The 26,481-nt window shown below is 36.2% G+C and overlaps 2 protein-coding genes across 2 annotated transcripts in view; both read left to right on the top strand.

Annotated features, from left to right (window-relative positions):
* The window catches only part of LOC134664220 (xanthine dehydrogenase), a 165,864-nt gene extending 160,989 nt beyond the window's left edge, over positions 1-4,875 (top strand). Inside the window, exon 9 of the mRNA XM_063520788.1 lies at positions 4,865-4,875. The gene's annotated coding sequence lies outside the window, so the exon portion shown is untranslated. The remainder of the gene's footprint in view (positions 1-4,864) is intronic.
* LOC134664264 (protein O-mannosyl-transferase TMTC2) overlaps positions 1-26,481 on the top strand; it is a 103,782-nt gene that overhangs the window by 20,956 nt on the left and 56,345 nt on the right. The gene's annotated exons all lie outside the window — the stretch shown is intronic.

Below are 26,481 nucleotides of genomic sequence, written 5' to 3'. Positions count from 1 at the left end.
CATTACTGATTTTGCGAAATTGCCTTGTCTTGTTTGGTTTCCTCGCATTCGATATGAAAAGTAGAGTGTTTAACTCGGGTGAAAGGCACCATTTCTGTCTCGGACTATTGGCAAACTACCTCGACAGAAATGGGTGCCTTTCAACCCTTGGTTAACAATCTACTATTGTAATATTGTTTATAGATTTCTGCTGTTCTTGTAAAAAGGCTAAGCAAACGACCAAGAGAAACTGATAAATATGGAAAATTCAAAGCTAAAATTCAAAATTCAAAGAAATAAATCAACCTAAGTATATTACTATATTTTTGAATCTAATAAATAAAGCAATACAATGAGATGCCAAAGCTTAGAGGATATAACCAATGGAGACGCCATGTCTAAAATTTTCGGTACAAAATAGTCTGCCGTTTTTTGCGGGGGAGGGGCACATCAAATGTATAGGTACGTCATGTCAGATAAACGTCAGTCCATACATATGGTTGACATGTGGTTGACCATTGGCCGCCTATTTCCGACAGAGGGGAACGCCTGTTAATGGCGGCTCCATTGTTAATTACTCCGAGTGCCAAAGACGTATCGAAACAGTTTTATATTAATCCCACACAATTCAAACATTGTACTTGTTATTTTTTTGCTTTGAGCACACCTTTCTGGTGTTTTATTTTTGCAAACGCTCGTATGTTAGGACTGAGTCCTTTTGTTCTGCGTGTCGCAGGTTGGCGTGGATGGCAGTAATTTAATCTGTGTTCACAACGCAGCCGTCCATGTACCAGGACGAATTCACGAAAAATGGCAAAGCCTCAAAATAAATGCACGAATAAAATGCAAAAAAGTAATAAACGGGCATTTTCTACGAACCTAAAGTTGCAGTAAGCTTTATTTTATTATGCTACCTACTTAATACTTTGAGTTTATTGTTTATTCATCTTGTTTCCATAAATGTATCTTTAAGCGGGCTTTTGTCTTGGAAAAGTAACCTGGAGAGCCTCTTGTGCATTGTGAAATGCTTATTAACTATGTTTCAACTTATTTAGATTTAAATATTTTTCCCCCGGCCGTACCTATTCATTATACGAACATCGAAACTTTACTAAATTAAAATACTTACCAAATATAATAATTTTATTTATTGATAAAAACAAAGAAAAAAATAAACAAACATAATAAAACTTACAAAACTATAAATAATTGCCCCAGGTCGCCGTCAAATATTTACTTAAATATACCGTTTTATTTTGGGTGTGCGAAATTGTTGGAGAAGGAGCTAAAAGAGACGTCAATGAGAAATAATTGGAGCACTGGGCATTTTGGTATTATTTGACAAATGTGAACTCATTGCCTAGACATATTTTATTGTATTTCCGAAAAGTATAAACACATTTTTTATTTTTGTAGAATGAGTCCTATACAGTCATTTGCCCGTGTTTTTTCTTTTGCAGACATCATGCATCCAAACGTCACGCTGAATCATTAATTGCATACAGGAGCACTCACTCTTTTATCCTTTGTGATAAAATCAATTACATTATTCGAACTCAAGCTGTAAACTATAGTGTAAATAAGTGTCAATTTTTGTTTTAAAGTGGTTTTATTTCACGTTTAAACGAAAGCAAATTATAAGTTTAAACAAAAAAAAAATATCCCTCGCAACTGCCTACAAAATCTGTTTACATCGAGTATGTAGGTAACGCTTCGTCTATTCGATAAAATGTTTTTGACATATTCGCTTATGTGTGAAAATTAATCGTCACCAATGCAACGAAAAATGCCTTTTTTGCTTTTAAGTAATTAAGTTTGTTTACGATCGACATCGTGCCTCTTTATACTTTTTACATGTAAAAAAGAATTAATTTGTATAGTGAGGTATGTTACGAATTTGTAATAAAAGGGATGTTGTATTTAAAATTATAGATTTGAGTATTTTATAAGCACTCGAGTTGAATGGCTTTGCCGTACATTTAGAGAAGTATTTTAAATTGATTAAATGAAAAATAAAGTAAAAAATGGCTCCTATTTACGGTTCCGTAATTAACTAGGAATCCTTATAGTTTTGCTATGTCCGTCCGTGGCTTTAATGCTAGAAAGCTGAAATTTGACATGCATATACAGGGCGTCCCACGGCGATGCCACATGGAGGGAAAGTACCTTAAATATCATAGATAGCATATTTTGCTGAAAGAAGACTTCATTTTATTTTTAAAACTTAGTTAAATTGCATTCATACTTTTTTAATTTTTTTTTAATGTATGGAAAAAAATTATTGCGTCATTGGAGGAAAAGTACGTTAATTATTGTAAATGAACATCTTACTGAAAGAAGACATTATTTCGATTTAAAAAAACAAGTTGAATTGCATTTTAAATAATTTCATGGTTAAACCGGGAATCGAACCCGCTACACGAGAAAAAAAAAATACCTTGTAGCTTTGTCATACCGATACATCAGTTACGCCGATAAAGTTGTAAAATAAAAACCAGAAACATTTTTTTCAAAGATTCTCTATAAAATATTTCTAGCCAAACTTTTCCCAATCAATCATACGAAAATTTTAATTTAATATGACTTATTTTGTACCTTGTCACAGTGACAATAGTATGAGGTCTCTAGCGACTTTCATATTGATTGTAAATATGTATGTTTGTATGTATGTATGTACAAACTCTTTATTGTACAAAACACAAATTTATGGCACAGGATGGATAGTCACTGTGACAAGGTCCGAAATGGGCCATAAATTAATTCTTTCGACCGTACGTCGCTTGCTGTCGGTTGTCACTTGTACAACGAATAGAATAAATGTACCGGTATGACAGTTGCTACGAAAAGTCACGTGACTAGTCCACACATTATTTGTTTCGACTGGCTTTTTCTATCAAAGATTGTCATTTTAGCTAGGTCCACTGTTAGGTACATAGGACTTGTAACAATACTATCAAAAAGAATAGATAGTATAGAGGGGTCCTGTCAAAGTAAATTTTGTAGTCACGGTACATTTACTGATACACGATTAAAACTTAAAATAAAATTGAAAATGTATAAATGAATTAAAATATGTTTACGGATATATGATTATTAATTTTTATTGTTCCACAATGACCCATGTTCTTTCACTGATACGTGTTAAAATTGTTAAATATCAAACGGTGTCGCCAACGCCATCTAAACGACAATAGGCCAAAGGTGTATGGCGCCATCTATTCGACAGTGACTTTTGCTTGACATCCGAGGCACGTTTTTTTCTTAGACTTTATTTATCTTATACGGAGTTATATATATCTCTGATACTATAGTGCGACTTAAGGCGTTGCGCTGTTTATAAAAGGCTATGGGCTCAATTCGGATTTTGAAATAGACATCTATTAGATATCTTTTAGACATCACCAAGATACGATAACGATATGTTTAAGATCTAACCTGTCAAATTTGACATGTGCGCGATTCTGGAGATACTCTTGAACGACTTCCACAGGATATGACTTAGAGATCCAATTCACATCTAATAGATATCAACTCTATCTAACGTAAAAGTGACATTGGTTGCCCGAATTGCGCTGCAAAAGAGAACTAGTTGATATCTAAACTATAACGTATCTAGAATGGATCTAGTACGTGTCGTCGCTTGTGAATATCTTGAAGTTCGAATACGGCAGTATGTAACGAGTGAGAGTTAGTTATTTATTTCCATAAAGTTTCTAAAATAAAAAGGTAAAATAGGACCTACATATGTTTAGATAAAAAAAAATACTTCCAATACTCCGTCAAATATAATCTATATTACGCAGCAAATAAAGGATGGATAACCTACCTTCATAGAAATGTTTGCAAGGTGGGTATTCGCCAAGTACTTGTAACCAATTAACTTCAAAAATTGTATTATAAATCGTAGTAATTTAATACAAAATAAATGTCTATAATTCAGTTTCAGATTCAGATCGTTTAATACGGTGTAAACGCATATGTCAAAACATAAAAAATTAAATCACATAACACCTAAAACTAATTAATGATGTCATATAGCTTTAAAATCTCCCAGGTACACCTTTTTTAAGAACTGGGTCTTTGGTTTTTACTGTGAGTAAGTACAAAACATAAGGCGAAGCCAGGCTTAAAGTTGGTACATTAAAGAAAACAAATAGGGTTACGTCGCGTCGGGGAAATCCAGCTCTGCTACCGCTACACATTTGCGAAAAGCACCTCGTCGATGGTAAAAAAAAGCCACTAAATATCATGCCAATTCGAACGTATACTGACATCAGAACGATATAATTTAGTTATCATGCGTTTTCCTCCCGTCAATACATGCACGGATAAGCACAAGTGAAATGCACGATAACTAAATGACATCATTTTGACTTCAGTGTACGTTCGAATTGGCCTGTAGATCTCCTTTTGAAATGTGAAAAATTTCATCAATAATACTATTCCACTTTGAAATGGGAAAGAATGAATGAAACACAATTACTTAAACAGGGCTTCCCTTTATCTTGCATAATATCGATTGTCCGAAATACACTTCGCATAGCAGGTTTCGCAGAAACATTTTTAACCGAATGATACTTTTGCATAATTGTATAATTAGCATAACTGTCATGTCGCATAACATTCATTTGGCAGAATTTTGAATAGCAGAATACTACTATCGTCGATTTTACATACGCAGAATTGTATGTAGCATAAATTACATTCCACCGAATTTCTTATGGCATATTGCTCATATTGTAGACTTGAATTTCGCAGAATGTTATGCAGCAGAATAAAAGTTCTGCCGAAATTGTTACCGCATAATACTCATGTCGCTGACTGAACCTACACAAAAGGAATTGCTGCCAGAACTACAGGTTAAGTTAGGTTAGAACTGCGACCCCTACATAAAAGGAATTGCTGCCAGAACTATAGGTTAGGTTAGGTTACAAATGCGACCCCTACACAAAAGAAATTGTTGCCAGAACTGTAGGTTAGGTTAGGTTAGAACTGCGACCCCTACTCAAAAGAGGGTGCGTAACGGTCCATATAACAACTTTTGATATATTTTTAGTCGATATAACGATTGAGGGACATAATGCACTTTTGCTATAACAATACATGGTATATTCTTAAAGAGTCTAACTATCGTCAAGTATAATGAACTTGTAATATAACAACTTCTAATCTAACATTAACAGCGTATATAATTAAGTTCGATATAACGCTCAGTTGGCATAATGTAGTACTGGTATAATTTGTAATATTTACTACTATTATAACAACCTACGTATTCGAACTTAAGGCAGGTCTCAGTTAGGTACGACGACGAGCGAAGCGAGGAGGAGTGTTAGGTAGAACTGCGACCCTACAGCGCGCGAGCCGAGCGAGCGAAGCGAGCGTGCCGCGGTAGCGGCCGGCGAAGCGCCAGAACCGACTTTTTTTATTATAACCTCAACTTGAATACATTATACCATAAATACTTATAACAAATATTCATTATATCCAGTAAACGTCATATCGAATAGCTTTTATATCGATTAAACATTATATCCCATGAAAATAGTTATTTTGTTGTTATATCAAATGTTCATTATACCGCTTAAGTGATTATACACCATGAAATTATATCAAAAGTTGTTATAATTTTGAAAATATATCAAAAATTGTTATACGGATCATTACACACCCCTCAAAAGAAACTGCTTCCAGAACTGTAGGTTAGGTTAGGTTAGAACTGCGACCCCTACTCAAAAGAAACTGCTTCCAGAACTGTAGGTTAGGTTAGGTTAGAACTGCGACCCCTACTCAAAAGAAACTGCTTCCAGAAGTAGTGCTAATAGTATTTGTGCAATTTACGCTTTATACGAAAGTACTATAACATAAATCGAATTACAATCAAGAATTAGCAAAATATTATTCGATTTTATATCTGTATGCGATACCTATTTCGGCGAGAAACTAACTATCCATCAAAATATTATTCTCATCAACAGTATGCCAATGAATTATTCTGCCTAAGGAAATTGTGCGAAAAGACAGTATGCCAAGTACATATTATGCGACGCAATTTTCGGCAAATCAATTATTCGATTATAGTATTATTCTTCAAATTGAGATTATGCCATTGCATTATTCTGCTTTACAAAATTGTGCGAAACAACAGTATGCCATGAAACTTATGCAAAAAGTAATTCTGCGAAATGATGATTCTGCCAAGGGTTGCTATGCGAAAGTAAAATATGACAATAAATTTTATGCAACATATTAGTAATCCCTTAAACAGGAACTCGACACAAGCGTCCTATTTCTTTCTCGCCTACTACAGTAATGGGTTTGGTGCTCCCTCTCCTGAGTAGAGGCTGCGCCGCCCCTCCCGGCCCCCCTGCTCCCCAACCCTGTCTCTGACGCCGTCGGTGCCACCAACAATGACCTCGTATTTCAGACGGAATTGCTCAAACATGGAACAACGAAAACGTGGAATAGCGTTCGGAATATTTTATATAAAGCACATACAACTGCGTGAACAACACAGCGGCCGGTTTAGCAGCTGCCCGCTCCGACTAGGACTAGAACAACAGAAAGTGTAGGTAACGTAAATTTAAGCACTAATATTGTCCAAAGTAACATTTACAAACACAAAAATAGCTATATTCGTGCCCGTGTGACTTAACTTATCGATTATTTATTTATTTCCTATATTATATAATTTAAAAAATTGAGAAACGAATTGAAAAAAAAAAAGATTTCCAATCTCAAGAATGATAAAAATACAGATAATAAGAAGCAGTAACCGAATTTAGAACTGCCTCCTTCAAAAATTTTAATTTGAGTTAAAGAGATAAAATAAACCTCGGTTTACTTCACCGTTAAATATATAGCCAGGACATAAACTCATAAAACTGTTCCATTACATCTTTTCCCGTCGGTGTTCGTGGAAACATTAAACTTTAAATACCTACCTACCTCAAGGGCTTATGGGATGATGAACGCAAATTTTTCCGAGACCTCGTTTGTTTGTGTCTTAAAATTAACTAATTTATGTTTTATTGCGATAAATTAGTATGTAATTATAATTAGACAAAATCAAAGTTTACATTCAAATATTACGAAAGACCGTGACAGGATAAGGGACCATCATGTGCCTTAAATAATAGCTTTGCTGATTTTTTCCTGATGACATAGCACGTCGTTAGTAAGTGAATTTTTATTGTTAATATATCGAGTGTTAAGCTGTTTATAATCACATATTTTGGGTCTCGAGTCTCGACTAAGAGCACAGGGAAATCAGTAGTAGCAGTAGTAGCAATCACTATATTGCACTATGTTGCACACAACACAGGTTTACATAATATTTACAGAAATAAAGGTACAAAGGCGAACTTGTCCCTGTAAGGGATCTCTTCCAGCCTAATCTTCGAGTAGATGACAGGAGAATTCAAATTAGATAGACAAACTTATAGAATGCACATATAACATTTAACATTATAACATTTTTTTATTTTTATGAATGGGCTTACTCATGGCCACAGACTAGCCGAGGCGTAGACGTGGCCTACGATGGAGCGAGCTCGCCCAGAAGGTGCCTGTTCACTCTTGATTTGAAGGTTGCCGGGTTATAAGAACACGGAAATATAGACGCCGGCAAGGAATTCCATTCCTTGGCAGTGCGCATAAGGAAAGTAGAAGCAAAGCGCTTCGTGCGAATTGGTGGAATATCTACCAAGTAAGGATGGAAACCGGCCGTGCGTCTAAAAGTCCGATGGTAGAATGGGGACGGTGGAATAAGCTCGTGTAGCTCTTGGGCACACTCCCCGAAGTGCAACCTGTAGAATACCGACAGGCTGGCGACTTTCCGCCGATGGGCCAAAGACTGAAGCTTAGCCGTTAGCTTCTTGTCGCCAATCATCCTCCTGGCTCTGCGCTCCACTGAGTCCAAAGCGGCGAGTTGGTATTTAGCTGGGCCATCCCACAGGTGGCTGCAATACTCCATACACGATCGGACTTGAGCTTTGTAAAGTGTTAGAAGCTGTCCAGTTTTAAAAGTAAACTAAACAAAATGTCCAAAAGTAAACATATAGCGTCGGCCTAAGTCGCAAACCTCGGAACTCCTCCGGGGGAGTTAAGAGGTTTGAGACTATAAGTATTGCTGGCCAAGGTAGCAATTACTAATTTCTTTGAAATGGAGTTACGAGGTTTGCGACTTAGGCCGACGATAAAATATTATAAATAAAATACATGCTATCGTACTTACATAAATACTAAACATGATATTATATATCACAAGTGTCAACAAAAAAATAATAGACATTAGTACTTAACCAAATCACGCTTGGTTGGAAAGCAAAAGCATCCTCAAATTAGCCTTGAGTGACGCTACGGACTGGGATTGTTTGAGCGACATGGGCAACTCTTTCCACAAGTTCAGAGCGCGTACCGTGAACGAATTCGCATGCGATCGTGTCTTTGAAGGAATAGCAAGCGTAGGATTAGCACTTGAACGTAAACGGTGATCGCTGCCTTCGGCCAGTTAATTAAATCTCTCGGGAAGGTAAGATGGAAAGCAGGGGTTACAGAGTACGTTGAAAAGCAAGCACATTTCGGCGTCGGCGGATCGGTAACCAGCTGAATTCAGAATTCCGAGTTGGCAGTCAGAAATGTGATCGTTCTTACGGAGGCCCAATATGTATCTCATACAAACATTTTATAAGCGCTCAACTTTATCCAGCAATTCCTTCGTAAGATCTGAAAACGCAACGTCACCATAGTCAAGAAGAGAGAGCAATAGAGAACGAGCAAGAGTTAGTTTGGAGTGAAGAGGGAGTAAATTCTGTAGTCGTCGAAGAGAGTGTAGAGATCCAAAAGTGTTTTTGCTCGCCTCGGCTACGTGAGCAGACCAAGAAAGCGTCTGCGTATGCGTTACAAAGTTATTTTTGTAACTAGTGCAGAAAATTAAAGGTACATTAGGATGTACGATGTGATTGTGAGTATGTAGGAATGAAAAAAAAAACAGACAAGTGGCTTTGTGAGCTTTGGTTTTCGTGAACCATTTAAAAATTCTATAAAATGAATCGACAAAAGAATTATTTTCGGTTATTCAACGAGCTCACAAATTTTCACAATAATCGGTCCTCCCGGAACATCCAGACATACGAAAACGGTCTTGCCCAAGCTGAAACGGAGACCTTCGTTTCACTCGGTCAAATATAGAAGGGACAAAATGTGAAAGTTAAAACGACGGCGAATAAAGAGCCACTTGAACTGTGAACGGAAGTGAAATACATGGTTATATTTGCGTAACCCAAATATTAAACCGAATGCAAACATTTTGGATAGGTATTACAGTCGCCATCAGATATATTAGAGCGGCTGAGGCTTTCACAAATATCATATTTATTACATCTGCAATTGAAATAATGTATAGAGGAGAAAAGAATACTTTATTTAGAAAACTGTTCAAATCTTTAAATAATACAAGGAGTTATTTAACTTCTTAGATATCTATCACAGTGACCGAGACAAATGTGCATGCCTGTCGATAACTTCAATCACTAATAAAGTTACGCATTTTGAGAAATAAATTTCATATTTGTAGCTTTTGTGCAAACATTGTTACAAAATTGTAATAGTGCGTCTCAAACCTCAGGTTTGTGATATTTTTCTATCAAGCGAAAGTTGTTTAATCAGATTTCGAATCGATGAAGTTAATAGAGAAAGGCCTCAAGATTGCTAATAATATTTTTTGGCAACCGTTAACACGAGCGGCAACAGAAATACATCATCTGTGAAAACTTTAACTGTCTAGCCATTGTCTAGCTATCACGGTTCATGAGATAGAGCCTGGTAACAGACAGACAGACAGACGGACAGTGGAGTCTTAGTAATAGGGGTTAGGGATTAGTAAAAAGCGCCACGGTTTTTCAAAAAGTATGCTGGCTGAACCCACTACACCTTAATTGACACAAAATTGCCAGGTTTCATTGTATTCAACAAGGTGATTTGGACTTATCGATAATATCACTAACAATGTATATTTTCCAGCTACGATAATTAATTTTATGTACGCGTTGAAAAGCTTCTTACTTATTTACTAGAGGTCAAGGTTAGCGTTCAAATCATTAGACGGTTTTAGAGATTTTATGTAATATAAAAAAAAAAACTGTAAAATGAAATTATATTAAAAAACCGCTCCTCGTACTGCGGTTCTTCTCATAGAAAACATGTTGTACACGTTACCGAGGCCATTTGTAACATAATTATACTGTTATCGGGTTTCTTTCGAAGCTGTCCCGTGCCTGCAATACGGTGATTAATTTATAAACAGCTACTTTTCAAGTTTCCCTGTAAATTTGTTAAAATTTTATGACTGTTACACACGAACGCATGCGTTGCTATGGCAGGTTGTAAAGTACTTGCTAATGTTTTATCGGTCTTTTATATTATATCGGTATTTAATATAATATAATAAATGAACTGCTTTTAACTTCAAGGGTTCTTATTTACTTTCGTTGTAAATAACGCACAATAAGTAGGTACTTTTCGTCTACTTAATTATTAATTTTTCCTCCAATACAATAAACCTTGGACAAATTTAAGGGAGTTTCCATTAAAAATGTACAATTTGTTAAGAAGCATTTACCGATATGTAAACTAACGTAACAAAATTGTTATATTCAATCAATCAATATTTATTTATTTCAGACCATAATTACAAACCATATTTGTTAGTTATGTACAGTAAAATCTACTTATATCTATATTAGTTTATCCTATTCTTGTCCTAATAATAACTTATAACTTACTATTTACAACTGAACTGGTTATTGTTTTTTTCCTTAGCCTATTTAGGTGTCCCACTGCTGGGCAAAGGCCTCCCCTCGTTTTCTCCACTCGACCCTGTTATCGGCATTTTCCCACCATTTGGGGTAGAATGCGTCCAAGTCGTCCCGCCACCTTGGTTATTAACTGAGGCTCTAAAATCGAAACTCAAGGTTTGCCAGCGTGCGATGGAGCGTAGAACTGATAGGATCAGAAACACGGAACTACGCTCCAGAACTAGAGTTTACATGTAGGCGTCAAGACCGCTAAGCTTAAGTGGAACTGATTATTGTCTACGTCAAACGTGCAGGACAAACTTATCTGGTAGAATGAGATGGATCTATGGATGTTTGCATCATGTGTTGCCTTACGAGTAAAAGTTTTTCAGAAACTGTAAGTCAACTTAAAACAAAATTGTTTTTACCGTTTAATGTACGGAGGCGTTCAGCACCACTCGGTGTAGCCATCAAAATCGAAGCACGAAATTATGTTAGACTTTCCACCAATGCTTTCCGCATCTTACACAATCTATGAATCTTTAGTATTATTCTAGCTTAATATTTCTCATAGAATGCGTAGGTCGACAGGTTGAATTTTGACAACCCTAAATAGCCGAAAGGGATAGCATGATTCGACCCTAAACTGCTGTAAAACTTCGGTTTTGTAGGAAGTTTCCTTTCTGTACGGTAGTAGGTACTATTATTTATTCTGTGATAGGGTTTGATTGAAGTGTCCGCGATGTTATATAATACCCTTTGTTTACTTTCTAAGTCGGTACAAAGCGAGCAGATTGTTGACATTGACTGTCACTGTAAATACTGGTGTGCCTTTATTTGCCGAGCAGACCATTGAGGGGACTTATTTAATATGCCGAATGTAGCATTTGTTAAAAATGCAAGAGGGTATTGCAATCAAAAAACTTATTGACATTGTTATTATGAAAAAGTACCCGCCAAGAAATGTTATGCAGTTTAAACAATCGATAAAAACAAATTTACGAGTGTCAACATATTTACGGGTGTCTGCTCGACTATGATGTAAGATAAGTTAGCAAAGCAGTATGATTTTCAATCCTAAATGCCTACCCTGTTTTTTACCATTGAGTTATTTTATTATTACTACGAGTATAGAGAAGACATCCATGAAACTAGAGTTAGACCAAGAAAAGTCTGCAGCGATTTTGATAGCCCACGCAGTGCAAGCGTTATTATAAACTTCAAACTTCTATGAAACTATGACGATTAAATAACACTTGCACTGCGTAGGCTATCAAAATCACTGCAGACTTTTCTTGGTCTAACTCTATCGCAATACAAACCTGTATCACGCGACCAAAACGTCGTAAGCGCCGTATAACTTATAAGTTCACTGTGCCTGTGTGTAGTTTAGTGTTTTTTAACATTCTTTGAGAGACCGCCATCTGTCATTTCACAAAGTTATAATTCCATAGGTTTAAAATGGGTATTCGTTTTCTTCGTTACATGAAACTTTATAACTACCATAATAATACTATTGTGAGAATGTGAACACCACTTATTTTCAAACAAGATATTATATAGTATTACCATAATTAAAAATGTAAGTGACTACATGGAAAACATATATTGTCATATTACGATATTTGACGTATGTGTTGCTGTCAAAAGCTGAGACATGAAGAATGATTGAGTCGGCTGACAGGACAGCAATCCATAAATATCTATACAGCTACATGCGGCAGACCGATAAAGTTTCGTTCCCGGCAGACACGATTTCTCTCATAATATTATTTGCCTCCGAAAATACGTGCCTCGAATAGCACCATTTAATAACCGGATTATAACTATAAGAATTTGAAGGTTTCATCTAAATTGATTTTCAATAATAGGCAGTTCTTATATTTATCAAGGCGTCAATATTGAATGTCAACATATACGGTGGTCAAATGTTAAACTCCACTGGCGTCTTAGTTACCAATAAAGTCGAAAACAAACATTTAATATACTTACTTAGGTATGTTTTAAACGCTTTCAATAAAACGCGAAGAGGAGGATTTCGTTCGTTATACGAAAACAGTAAACAGAAGACCGCATTAAATGATTAAAAATAACCGACCAAGTCCGAATTGGGTGAAGTTACGTGTATGGAGTGGCCCCCTCTAAAAATTATCAGGTCAAGTGGGGAATTAGCTTGAGTTCTACATTCCAATATAAATTTACCATCCCCCTCCACCCTATTTCCAAAGTTTATAATATAAAGCCAAAATGGGCCCATGGTTATTTTTTTACGTTTAATATGAACTTGCAGTTTTTTTTAAACGGATGCCTAGTTAAGGTTACAAAAACAATGTACGCGTCTTGGTCTCTGGTAATGTGGTAGTCGGAATTAAAAAAGCTTTTTCCTGTTCCAGAGATTTCGTCATGTAGTTATGAGGGCATTAAAGTTAATGGACCCCTCGCCTCCGTCGCCCACCTCGGTGACTTTATGAGTTTATGGCTAAGGTATCTCGCTGGCTACATTTTTATTTCTGACTTATTTCGTCTTTGAAAGCTTTTACTGGTTTACCCCACAAATTTCCGTAATTTTACAAATTGAACATAACGTGCGGCCCCGGTGCTGCGATTTTGCTGTGTGTAGGTACATATAATATATAATAAATGTAATAAAATAATGTACATGTATTTAATTGTTGGCTACGAACGAACAATATTCCGGTAGCTATTTGTTCTAGGTATTACTTACCTAATTCTGTTATAGTTATATTTTTAAGGCAACGAAAGGAAATATGTAGTTCTAATGGTTTTTAGATAAAGCCTAGCTAAATACAAGCCACGAATGTAGCGTAACCGATAAACGGCATAACGTGACAATGCATTAGCTCACGGAAATTGCTAACGTTCTCGCTACATTTCAACTCGTGGGTAAACGTCAGCGGTGGAAGGTAATTCTTATCGATACCTTTTTAGATTAGGTTGCTGAAAGGATTCCAGAAAGTTTTTCACTTTAATCTAAGACATGTTTGATTACATTCGTAGCTGGGGTAAACATAAACAAATTTACTAAATAAACTCGCATGTGAGGAGTTTCTTGTATCATTCTCGATGTTGGTCTTAATATTGTACCTAAGAATAAACAAAATCAGAAATGTGAATCGATGATATGTATTGCTGCCGGAACTGAGTGGTGGCTCGATCTTTTTAGCTTTTTTAGCTCTAACAAAACGCTAACGTTGAAGTCGTCAACTAGTTAAAATTATTAGTTGAATTGTCAACTAGGAAAAAATATTTTACATTTGCGTTTCGCTCGCACCGCACTTTCCGTTTCGTTTTCTCTTACTTTATCAGGAATCTAATAGTTGTAACGCGCTCGCTCGAATATTCAACGAAACGCTCAAGGTTAACGTTGTGAACCGATAATTCATCCACTAAATTTTACTGAATAAAATATCGACTTTACTGTTTGGCGACATAGTTTCATTTTATTTTACGTTATAATTCAACTAGTTAAAGCAATCGCACGAAACGTTTCGTTTGTTAACGAGCGACCATCGGCTAAGTCAACTAGTTCGTTGTATCAACTAACACCACTGATTTTAATTTACTTTATATCACAAGCTTGACTTGCTCACAACATTGGTTCTTAGAAGATATGAATAATCAACACTACCTGCTTGTGCGCTATCGTCCTGATCGTTTTAATTTGTGGTTTAAATTATTACACTACACGCTAAATTTAAATATTATTATTATTTAAATGTTTCACTAGGGTGAAAGGCACCATTTCAATAGTACGACTTGCGTCATCGCGCGCAAATAAGTCATGCTCAGCAGCCAGGTCAATAACGAAAACCAGCCTCACGGATTGCCGCTGCGTTATGCTGAGTGGAGATCCCATTTTAGCATTCGATTTGTTCATTGATACTTGGGCGAAATTGTCTTTTCTATAACAGGTACATAAACATTAAAAGAATACGGCGTCCTTTTGATGAAAAGGCCGAACTGGTATGAAAAGGTCTATAACCGAAGCATTTCAAGAGACTTACGAGTCGCAAATACTTTGGAAAGATCCTTTATATTTCTCCCTAACTCACAACATACATTACCTATCAGTAAGAGCAACGTTACTATTAAGTAATTATGTACTTTACTATTGACAGTGCGGTGATTGGATGAAATTAATTAGGTATAGGTACTATGAAAATCTCTATGGAAGAAATAAATTACAATTTATTATTAACTACAACTTTAATGTTATTAATACTGATAATGTTTAGTTTGATTGTATATATGAAAATGTTGAGCACGCTTACATCAGACAGTTTGTTTATATTTATTTTGAGAGCAGCGGGTGTTTTTAGTGTGTTTGGTCTTTAGAGTGTCGTGCCTTATGACACTGAAACGCGATGCAGATTCGTTGCTTAAAGCCGCAGCTTTTTTCAAAAGGACTGGCAAATGAGCCGGCATTTACGAGGCGAGGATGGTAATGTCAGCCAGCCAGTAAATTTTCCAGATAAGCGCCCCTCTGACGTCTAGGCCAAGCTCGCTCGCTTATTTCATTAAGTTATTTGCTTTGACTTCAAGTTGCTAGCGCAATAGTCCTTGAGCACAGCGTGGGATTCCTAAATGAACCTGAGCTGCTCATATTAGTAGGTATCTTATTAGTGTTATATTGTTTGCGAGTATCTATTTTATTGATATATAGTCAGAACATACAACGTCATATAATTCAACTACATTTGAATCCAGAAAAATTAATGATAGGCAACAAACAAACAACAAATAACTTAATATAAAACTAAATTTTTTGAAGTCTGGATTTCATTTTTACATTTAATTAAAACAAGTAGTGAAAGTTAATTAGGATTTTTATAAAACATCTGAATTATGACTTATACCTTTCCATTTAAATCACTTTTATTTTCCTTGTAGGTATAGTTATTAGTTAGTTTCTCTCTTTACTTGTTTTTAACTTTCCCAGGAACAGTAGTGACAAATTAAAGGCGAATTCTGATTGAAAATTGCAGGTGGTTGTGAACTAAAAGGGTGTATACGAGTAAAAGGACAAAGCACCGTTCGTTTAAAAACATAAATGATTTCCATAAACAAAATGCATGGAGTTTGTTGATTACAAATTATTTTATTTTTACCATGGGTCTGATTTGATTGACTCTAACTACATTCATTAATTCTGTTCGACATAAAAATAGATCTTAGCAAACGTTGTGCTTTGTTGGCGAACAGTTTTCATAATAATCGTGACTCAAAATGTTCGCACGTCATGCCGAATATTCGGTATTCGGCCAAGAGAGGGGCCGAATATTCGGTATTCGGCCATATTCACTATTCGGGGCATCTCTAGTTATTATATAGTAGTAGTCACCTTTTGTCTCTCGGAGTGGTAATATAGACGCTTCGCAAAGCGTGGCTCCGTCAACTTATTAGTGTCTCAGCTATATTAGTAAACATATATTATTTATGTGTATATACGTTGACTAGGTTAGGTAGGTAGGTTAGGTTACCTACCTTGGCGATCAAAAGTTGTGGTTTGATAATTTACTCAGTGAGCAGTACCTAAACCTGTGTTGCAGTTTCGACTTAGTAGTCAAACTAGTGGGCACGATTTCGACTTAGACTTTAATTCTCTATTACAATCAATATATATTTGGTTATGCTGAACATAGTTGTAGTTGTTGTATTAAGTTACAACTTTGATAAACAGATTGAACAACAATTAATCTTTGTTCGAGAAGAACTCATCCCAATTCCCAAAAGCGAGAAAAGGATCATCTATAATTCAGTTTCCCTGTTCCGATTGAACTAATTTTGCCCGTCAAGTTGCGCGGAGAGCGCTTACCACCTACGAGGCCGATGGTGGCGTAAATTGTGCTGGAAATCCGAACCGGCGTCGTTAGTTCTGAAGGTTTCCCCTGGGCTACACCGGGTAGGGGACGCGGTACCTTCATAAATCTTTTCCACGAGCTTCCCCCAACTAACAAGCCAGCACCTTCCGACTCGCTATCGAAACCCTACACTAAATAATTCTACAAACTTTCATAATAACGCCAATTTAAATAGATTGTAATAACTAATCGTGTTTTCGTATGAATCATTATATAATATACGTATTTAGAGTAGGGGTTGACAGTAGGTGCTTCTGGTAATTTAATAATCTAAAGGGACGTTTCCACGCGGCTGTAAATCAATTTTATCGTGCGCCTTCATTGAGGATTAACATTATTACACTTCTCAGCTGATATTACCCCGCTCATAGTAACTGTTATACCTCATATCACTAAGTTATTAATTAAACTCATATTATGCCTAGAGAAAATTGATGTAGGTATGCACAAAATTATTAAATACAGTTAGGTATGTATAATAATATGTAGTAATAATTATATGATTTATGGTGCAGCACATACCTGATGAAAAAGAAAATACAGAAAAGAAGTCAAATTACAACTAGGTACCTAATAACAGGCGGTCTTATCTCTAAAAAGTGATATCATTCAGACAACATTTGGGTAGCAGGAAACCAATAACTTACTACCATGAAGAAGTGTCGAGTTTATTTTGAGACAAATCTTTTTTGTTTAAGTTCCTCTTAATAGTACCTATAGATTGTTCAATGCGAACATTATTATTAGATAGGTACGAATATCTAATAACCCTTATAATCCTATTGTAATGGTTAGGATCTACTAAAATTTCGGAACTCGTAGGTTGTTCTATCTTACTCGTAATTCTATTCTTAGATACAGTATGAACAAACCCACATCCTACTCGTAGTAGTATCAATCAATCAATCAAAATCAATCAAAATATACTTTATTCATGTAGGCCTAGCAACAAGCTCTTATGAATCGTAATTAATCTTAATCTAATTATCAGAGCAATTTATTGATGTTAATATTATTCCATAATAAAATTGGACTATTATACATGTCAAATTTAACACTAAGAATTTTACAAAAGGATCGTCAAACATTAAAAAAAAAATTGTATAAAAAAATACTAGTCTAGAATTTCTAGAATAAAATCTAAATGTCAAAAAAAAACATAAGTAACAAACAAGTAGATAGTATTACATCGGAATATCCATTTCCTCATCAATAATCAAATATACCTAATAAATAAATAATCATTTCGAATAACAATTAATCCCACGTTGTATTATCATTCATGTAGTCCTGTGTGGTATAATAAGCTTTGGAAATAAGTTTACGCTTTACATAATTCTTAAATTTATTAATAGATAATTCAGTAATATGGTTTGGAAGTTTATTATAAAATCTTACACAATTGGGTAGGTAAAGTTTTTTGAAGATAGGCAAATTATATTTTTTTCCGATAGTATTCATTATAGCAATCACGGAAATGCAGCTCTTTTATTTTTATTTCATTTTATTGATTAAATATAATTTTTTAGATGATCGATATGACGTTTGTGAGGTGGAATGGCAGATCCCAATAATTCCATTGCGCGTCGTAAATGGTACGAGATAGAAAAAAAAACGATGTCTACTGTCAGTGTCACTGAGCTGTCATTCCCGAAAAATAACGGACAAGCCTCATTTTCTGTTGCCTTGCGAATTGCTTATTTTGATTTTATTTTCGACGACCTCAGCACGATCCACGGACTTCTGATTCCTCACGACATCGAATCGCGTATTTGGACAAAGATTGTATCTACTTTCGACAACTTGGCACTGCATAATTATTGGACAACGTTTTCTTCCCCACCCCTACACGACGGCCCCTGCGCTGACCCTTGGACAGAGTTTTGCAAGAAAATAAGCGAGTTCATGCGAGATTGCGAGCAGATTCTACAAATTTGAAATTATTATCATAACAGTGATAAGCACAATGCCGTTGAATTAGAGGAGCAATGGCCGTACAGGAGTACGTATCCGTGAAATACATAGGTACATAAAACTTTCTTCACTTGTGTTTTGATTTTTATTATTAAATTGCCATGAGCTGTTAAGTTCGTAAACAAGAAATCGGTCTAATTTTTTCTAACAATTTCAACCATCTGTTAGTTTTGTGTGGTTATCCTCATTTTATGAATGTTGTTCTTATTTTCAGGTGGATGTAAACATTCATTGGCGGTATTATACTGATGGCTAATTAGAACCATTGAGCCATGACATACTTCCTTGCAGTGTTATTCGGCTAAGCCTCGAGCATCCTGTGAATCTGAAGGATATAATTATTTCCATAAAAAAAGAGCAATCGAATTAGGACCAAGATATCCCGAGAATCTAAAGACATTTTATAAAAAATGCAATAAAATGAAAATGGGAGACTCTCTTATTTTAACAATGTTACAAGATCATGACAATGTTACGGTATATACTTATTAAATTTTTAAAACCAACATGTCTTTATCTTTGACTAGAAAATGTACAAATGATTTGGGTTAAGTTTTATGAAATGCAACTTATGCTAAAAATCTATTATTATTATATGTCAAATTATCGTGAACTCGAAGTTGCTTAAGGCGTATCCAGATTAGTCAATTTTTCGCCAATCTGATTAAATTGCCCGATCCAATCGGGACGTACGGACGCAAACGCCAATTTGGCTCGCCGAATTCAACCGCCGATAATGACCGATAAAATGAGGTGCGGATACAAGAACACCAATTTGTGAAGCTAGTATTTTCGTTATGGGGCATTTTTTCAATTTAAATGGCTCTAATATCACCATAAATCTAAAATTGGAGATTGACGCCAATTTCATTTCTGATCAAATCGACCGATTTGATCAGTCCCGTCTGCATACCGCTTTAGCACCGCGAAAGGGCGCTGCGCGGTGCGCGCGGATTGACGCATGCGCGTACCGTATGCTTAGTATCTATGGTAATATAATTTTAAAAAATATGCAAATAAAAGGCGGCAAAGTTTATTCGTTGTGCAATACTCAATAAGTTACCGCTTGTTATTTTAATACTCGTAATAAACAAAATGAGTTCAAGTGACGAAAACGACCTGGAATAGACGGCACACCGCCTCATTTGAAAGCAGAAGCAAACTTAATAATGAATAACTAGCTTCCTGCTAAGTCCAGGGACAAATACAACAGGACTTACGACATGCTCATGCTGTGGAAGGACACAAGAAGGACAGCCAAAACGCAAGAAACACCTACTCTGAAAGTGGTTTTTAGCGTATTTCTGTGACCAAGTGAAAACTAAAAAGCCATCTACATTTAATAATATATAAACTAAGAATATGCGTTGTTTTTTTAATCGTATTCGCGTCACTTTACCCCTATTAAATACGCTTTACTAAATTGAATTTGTTTTATTTCCTCACATAATTTGAGAATAGTGCTTACTATGTATACCTCAATGGAAGCAAAAATATAGTATTTTTGCGAGTTGATACACTTGCTACTTGTGTATAGTGGCAAATGTATTAAACCCGCAATCAACACTAATCAATATGTAAACAGGCCCCAACGTGAAGCACATTTACCCTACAGACATACTTATCCATATTGACCATATTTGAACCTCTGAACTCTCTTCAAGGGCACGCCACACAGCGTGATTCTATACAGGGTGATCAATCCAAATGGGTCAGTATGGAGAAGTCAGAAACTATGAGAGATAGCAAAATCTGTTCTTAGGAACCATTGCTTCGATTTTAGATTTAATAATAATGGCATTAAATTTTTTTTTTAAATCTATCATACATAACCGGGATTCGAACATGGTCAATATTCTTGTTGTTTGTTTGTATGGCAACTTTTAAACGATGCGTGATAGGTGGGGGGTGCTCGACCAAATATCATAGAGGGCCCCGAGACAAAACAAAGTACATTAAAAAAAATCAAAATGGCCGACTTTTTTTTTAATTTTTTCAAGTTGGTCCGAGCGCGCTGAGATTCGGCATGCGGTGAGCCTGGGGGCCCAAGATTACAATGTCAAAAAAATATTTTTGGAAAAATACAAAATGGCGGCGGACACGGGCAAAGTAAAATTTTCAAGTAGGTTAAGCGAGCCCGAAGGGCGAGCTTCATGCCGGGAGGCCGAAGGCCGACCCCGGTGGAGGGCCGAAGGCCCGAAGCCTCCACCCCGACGCCCAAAAAGCGACTCCCAATAGGAAAAGTGTTGGGTCGTGTTTAAGCTCCAACTTCCCCCTCTCGTGTGACGCCTCGGGCCTTCGGCCCTACGCCTAGCTTTGCCTTCGGCCTTCGCAAGCCTCGACGCTTCGCCGTGGGGCATTCGGCCTGCCGGCTTCGGTCATCAATACAGTTGATTTGGTAGAACGCTTGGAAGCACCGAATTCACGCAGTTCGGCCTTCGGCCTCGCGTTTTGGGAGTAGGGGTGGAGGCTCAGGGCATCGACCTTCGGCCTCCCGGCATGAAGCTCGCCCTTCGGGCTCGCTTAACCTACTTGAAAATTTTACTTTGCCCGTGTCCGCCGCCATTTTGAATTTTTCCAAAAATATTTTTTTGACATTGTAATCTTGGGCCCCCAGGCTCGCCGCATGCCGAATCTCAGCGCGCTCGGACCAACATGAAAAAATTAAAAAAAAGTCGGCCATTTTGATTTTTTTTAATGTACTTTGTTTTGTCTCGGGGCCCTCTATGATATTTGGTCGAGCACCCCCCACCTATCACGCATCGTTTAAAAGTTGCCATACAAACAAACAACAAGAATATTGACCATGTTCGAATCCCGGTTATGTATGATAGATTTAAAAAAAAATTGAATGCCATTATTATTAAATCTAAAATCGGAGCCATGGTTCCTAAGAACAGATTTCGCTATCTCTTATAGTTTCTGACTTCTCCATACTGACCCATTTAGATTGATCACCCTGTATACTGTTGTAATGTTAATGCTTAAGGATAATAATTTGTGGATTTATAAAATAAAACGAAACGAAATTTACTGGATTTATATTACATTATTTTGGATTTATATTATAAGTTTTCTAAAGTACAGTCGCCATCAGATACATTGGTGCAGCTAGGATGCTCATAAATATCTGAACACGCCTCTATTATCAGGGCGTGCGTGTTCAGATATTGTGAACACCTTGCCGAGCCCATATATAATAGCCAATAACGACCTAGTTATAAGACTATTAGAATCTTAATCATTATGTATGTATAATACAACAATCACGTTTATATAGTCCTCACAAACGTATAAGTTACCATTTTGGCCAATATATCTTCAAAGCTTGGCACCGAATCGCTGTTAAAGACTTTGGTGTGCTCAAATACGCTGAATTTGGAAAGTAAGTACTGTCTTGTAGACGGTACGACGCACTTTGAGTTCATCTCTGTAATATTCTATTTCCATTCGAACGTTTCCGGGATCGTCTCCATCTATTGTGTTGATACTGAGATCCAAAATGACTCGTGTAGAAGAGTCGTGGTGAAGGCGTTAATGAAAATGTTCTCCAAGAAGCAGTGCCAAGTAATCGAAAGCAATCGTTATCATTATCAAAATATCCGTGTTGAGCGTGCTAGGGACGTTAAAAATACTTATTCTAGAAATCACACCGACATCCAATTACAAGAAAACACAAATGTTTCGTCCGACCATTATTTTCCAATTATTTGCAAGTTATTTTCCAAGAATGACACTGACAGTTGACATCGATTTTTTTTCTATCTCGTCCCATTTACTACGGCAAAGGAATTAATTACTCTAATCTGCCATTTCACCTCACAAACGTCATATCGATCATTTAAAAAATTATATTTAATCAATAACATAATATAAAAATAAAAGAGCTGCATTTCCGTGATCGCTATAATGAATACTATCGGGAAAAAATATAATTTGCCTATCTTCAAAAAACTTTACCTACCCAATTACCCATGAATGATTTTTTAATTTTATGGAGCCGAGTGAAGGGCACTGCGAACTTATGTTTATTTCTAGTATTAATATTATGGATTTCACAATTTTTCCTAAAATTTACAATATTTTTATGTACATACAGAATATTCTCATAAATGTATTGACAGTGCACTGTCATTATGTCAATTTCCTTAAATTTATCTCTAAGTGAGTCTCTATGGTTCATTTTGTATATTGCTCGAATAGCCCTCTTCTGCAGAACAAAAATGGTATTTATCTCTGAAGCACCGCCCCACAGTAAAATACCATATGCCATAATGCTATGGAAGTAACTAAAATATACTAATCGAGCTGTTTTCACATCAGTTAACTGACGGATTTTGCTCACTGCAAAAGCTGCAGAGCTCAGTCTATTCGAAAGAGTAGCAATATGGGGACCCCACTGGAGTTTAGAATCTAAAGTTATACCAAGAAAAACTGTACTATCAACTAATTCCAATTCCTCATCCTTCACAATGACACTTGCTTGCACATGCCTTACGTTACTACTAGTGACAAACTTAATACATTTAGTTTTTTTCTCATTTAGTAGTAATAGTTTTTTTTTTATGACCGTACACTTCACTTTATTCTATATACCTATATGTTGTCATCGAATACATTGAGCTCAGTTATATCTTTTAGCGCTGTTACTCATATTTACTACAATTCACGGCTTAGGTACAGTTTAACATAATTGCTCTTCAATTTACCTATGTATAAAATTATACACAGACGTACCTACATACAACAATAATCACGCCTATTTCCAGAAGGGGTAGGCAGAGACCACGAATTTCTACTTGCTACGATCCTGACATACCTCTTTCGCTTCCTTCACTTTCATAACATTTCTCATACACGCTCGCCGGTTTAGGGTGCTTTTGACCTGGCCATTTTGTAGGTAGTGACTATCCCGATGAAATGCGATATAGTCACTACCTCGAAATTTTGGGATTTCCGCTCATAAAACTGATGCGACAAGTAGTCCTGTCGTCGTGTTAACTTGGCACTAAGTAAAAAAATATCGAAGATACTAAAACAGGTGCAAGGTCAGGACTACATGGCGGATTAAGTATGACTACACAACCAAGCTCTCTCAATTTTTGCTGAGTATAGGGGTTATTTTAGAACCCGCCAGATACAAACAGTACAACCAAAGTTTTTTTACTTTTACTTACTACACACCTACGAGTATACACTTTTAACACCTATAAACTTTTACCTCGACCTAATAATATCTCTAACGATAATAAGCTTCGCATGAAATATAACAACATCTCACAGATACGCGTACCTAGCCATTTGTCGCTAAGTACGGAACTGTTATAGAGGAAAATATTTTTTTCTTATTTTCTACCTTGTCAGACTTATTGACAGAGGGCACTGACCACGGGAATCTTCCTTTAACTTATGCTGTGTACAATTCTTTGCTATAGGTACTTAGTCAAACGGTTGTTATATATTAAAACTACAAAACTGAACGTTTATAGACGATGAAATAAATGAATAGGGACTAACACAGTCAATTATTCACAAATGACACTTTACCAAAAATTTTAAGTGCAAGGTAATTTGTGTCTCCTTGAAGATTTAAAGACGCGTTTTCATATGATCGTGTTTATTGAAAGGTTGTAAAAAATTACCATAATTCCGAAACATTGCAGCAATTTCTTTGACAGATATTAATGAATTCCTGCAGAGTGGTGATCAATCAAGTTTTGGTTTGAGCAAAATTTTCGCGGCCAGAAGTTAGGAAACATTTTGTAGGAGTATATTTTTTATGACGTGAATTGAGGGAACAATCTCCCCTAGTGCTTATATAGGTACCAAAAAATCTGCAATGACTCTCACTCCGAGAGTAGAGTCAGACCAAGAATAGTCTGCAGCGGATTAGATAGCCCACGCAGTGAAAGTGTTATTTTAAACGTCAAACTTCTATGAAATTATGACGTATAAATAACACTTACACTGCATGGGCTATCAAATCCGCTGCAGACTTTTTGGTCCGACTCTAGCAACCTACCTTAATTTTTTTACGCTTTTAATTTCTTCCTTAATTCCTATTCACACTGACCAGTTTTTATTTAGTTTAGTTTTAGTTATTACACTTCTGCACTTCACTATCTGAAAAGCTAAAGCTTAAGTTTTTTTAATTTTAAAATATTTGTAGATAAATACGTTAGTTACTTGAGTATAAGTGTGTAGCCAGTATCGTAGGTACACAGCAAATACAAAAATGTATGCAGTCAGTCCAGTCCAGACTCCTCCGTACTCTCAGCCAGCCACGAATCAATAACTTTATCAGTTGTTGGGCCCCCTGTTGTCGGTTACATAAGTTTATTCTTTTAAGGAACTCATTTTGAGTAACTTTTAATAGCGTGTTGTGATGATTAGTCAAAATTGTATCGCGAACCTCAGTTCTTAAGTCGTTTACAGTTGCATTATGCTTTTTCTTAAACAATTTATTCGTAATACGAGTATAGTGGTATTAGAAAATTCCTGTATGTTTATCGGGGGGCACGGCAGTGCCCCCGCCAAGTCGAGCGCGAAGCAAGCACTGCCGTACCATCCTTTACTGGAACCATTTCGCCGCATTTTCAGGCCCCTATTTGAGAACCTCTGGATAAGACCAGAACGCAGAAATTTTGGTCATCCAGTAAGCTATAATCACATACTTAAAATCCAAAATTTCAAGTCTGTAGGTCATTTAGTTCCGAAGTTAAGCGAAAGCAAAGTTTCGCATTTATGAAACTCACTCATGATCATCAGAATAGAACTAGTACTTCCCATAAACTCAGAGAGCTGAAATTTGGTACAGAGTTAGGGTTTAATGGCCACATAAAGGGAAAACCTAAAAATATTGCAATATCAGTCACGTTTTAAAGATCTAAGAACTGCATAAGTAAGTTTGTAATCCCATATAAATATATGATATTACAAAGTTACTGTTGCAGTTCCTACAAATAGTAGGTAAAGTAAAGGTACACTACGACGTACGATGTGAGTATGAATGAAGATATGTTTAGTTATGATATGTGTATACATAGTATGGGTATGAGTACCCGAAAAGAAGGACTGCCTACAAAAAGAGATGAGATCCCATCAAAAACATTACATGTAAAAAGGTGCAAGTCTCGCAACGCTTTCACTACAAAAAGAAGTGAAATCCCACCAAAAACATTCTGTAAAAAACTAGCCAAGTCTCGATGGAGCTGCTTGTTTATCTCTAAAAAGTAATGAAATCTAGACAAAGTCGTGCCAAGTCTAAGGTTCCTTACTGCGATTTCTTTATTATTATAGTTAATGTTGTGTGACTTGGCCGTTGAAGGGTACACAAGGGTACAAAACCAGGTGCTCCATGACACCATTGCACCAATCTGCCATTGCACCAAAAAGAAGGGTTTGTTTCAGGCTCGCCCATACATAAGTATTATTGAAATACGCAGCTTTATCAAGCCTACAATTGACTGGTTATTGAATCAACGTCTTCCAAGTGGCAATTTTCCATCGTCAATGGGTAGCGGTTCTGGCGACATTGGTGCAATGGTGTCATGGAGCACCTGGTTTTGTACCCTTGTGTACCCTTCAACGGCCAAGTCACACAACATTAACTATAATAATAAAGAAATCGCAGTAAGGAACCTTAGACTTGGCACGACTTTGTCTAGATTTCATTACTTTTTAGAGATAAACAAGCAGCTCCATCGAGACTTGGCTAGTTTTTTACAGAATGTTTTTGGTGGGATTTATAATGACACTAAGTTTGAGGATTATAATGTTAAAAAGTTATAAAAATACAACAAAGTACACTTTAATGGAAATTCGATTAGACAATATAAAAACTTGGATAT

The sequence above is a fragment of the Cydia fagiglandana genome, chromosome 1 (genome assembly GCF_963556715.1).
Source record: "Cydia fagiglandana chromosome 1, ilCydFagi1.1, whole genome shotgun sequence".
Classification (NCBI taxonomy): Eukaryota; Metazoa; Arthropoda; class Insecta; order Lepidoptera; family Tortricidae; genus Cydia; species Cydia fagiglandana.
This window is presented reverse-complemented; position numbering and strand designations above follow the sequence as displayed.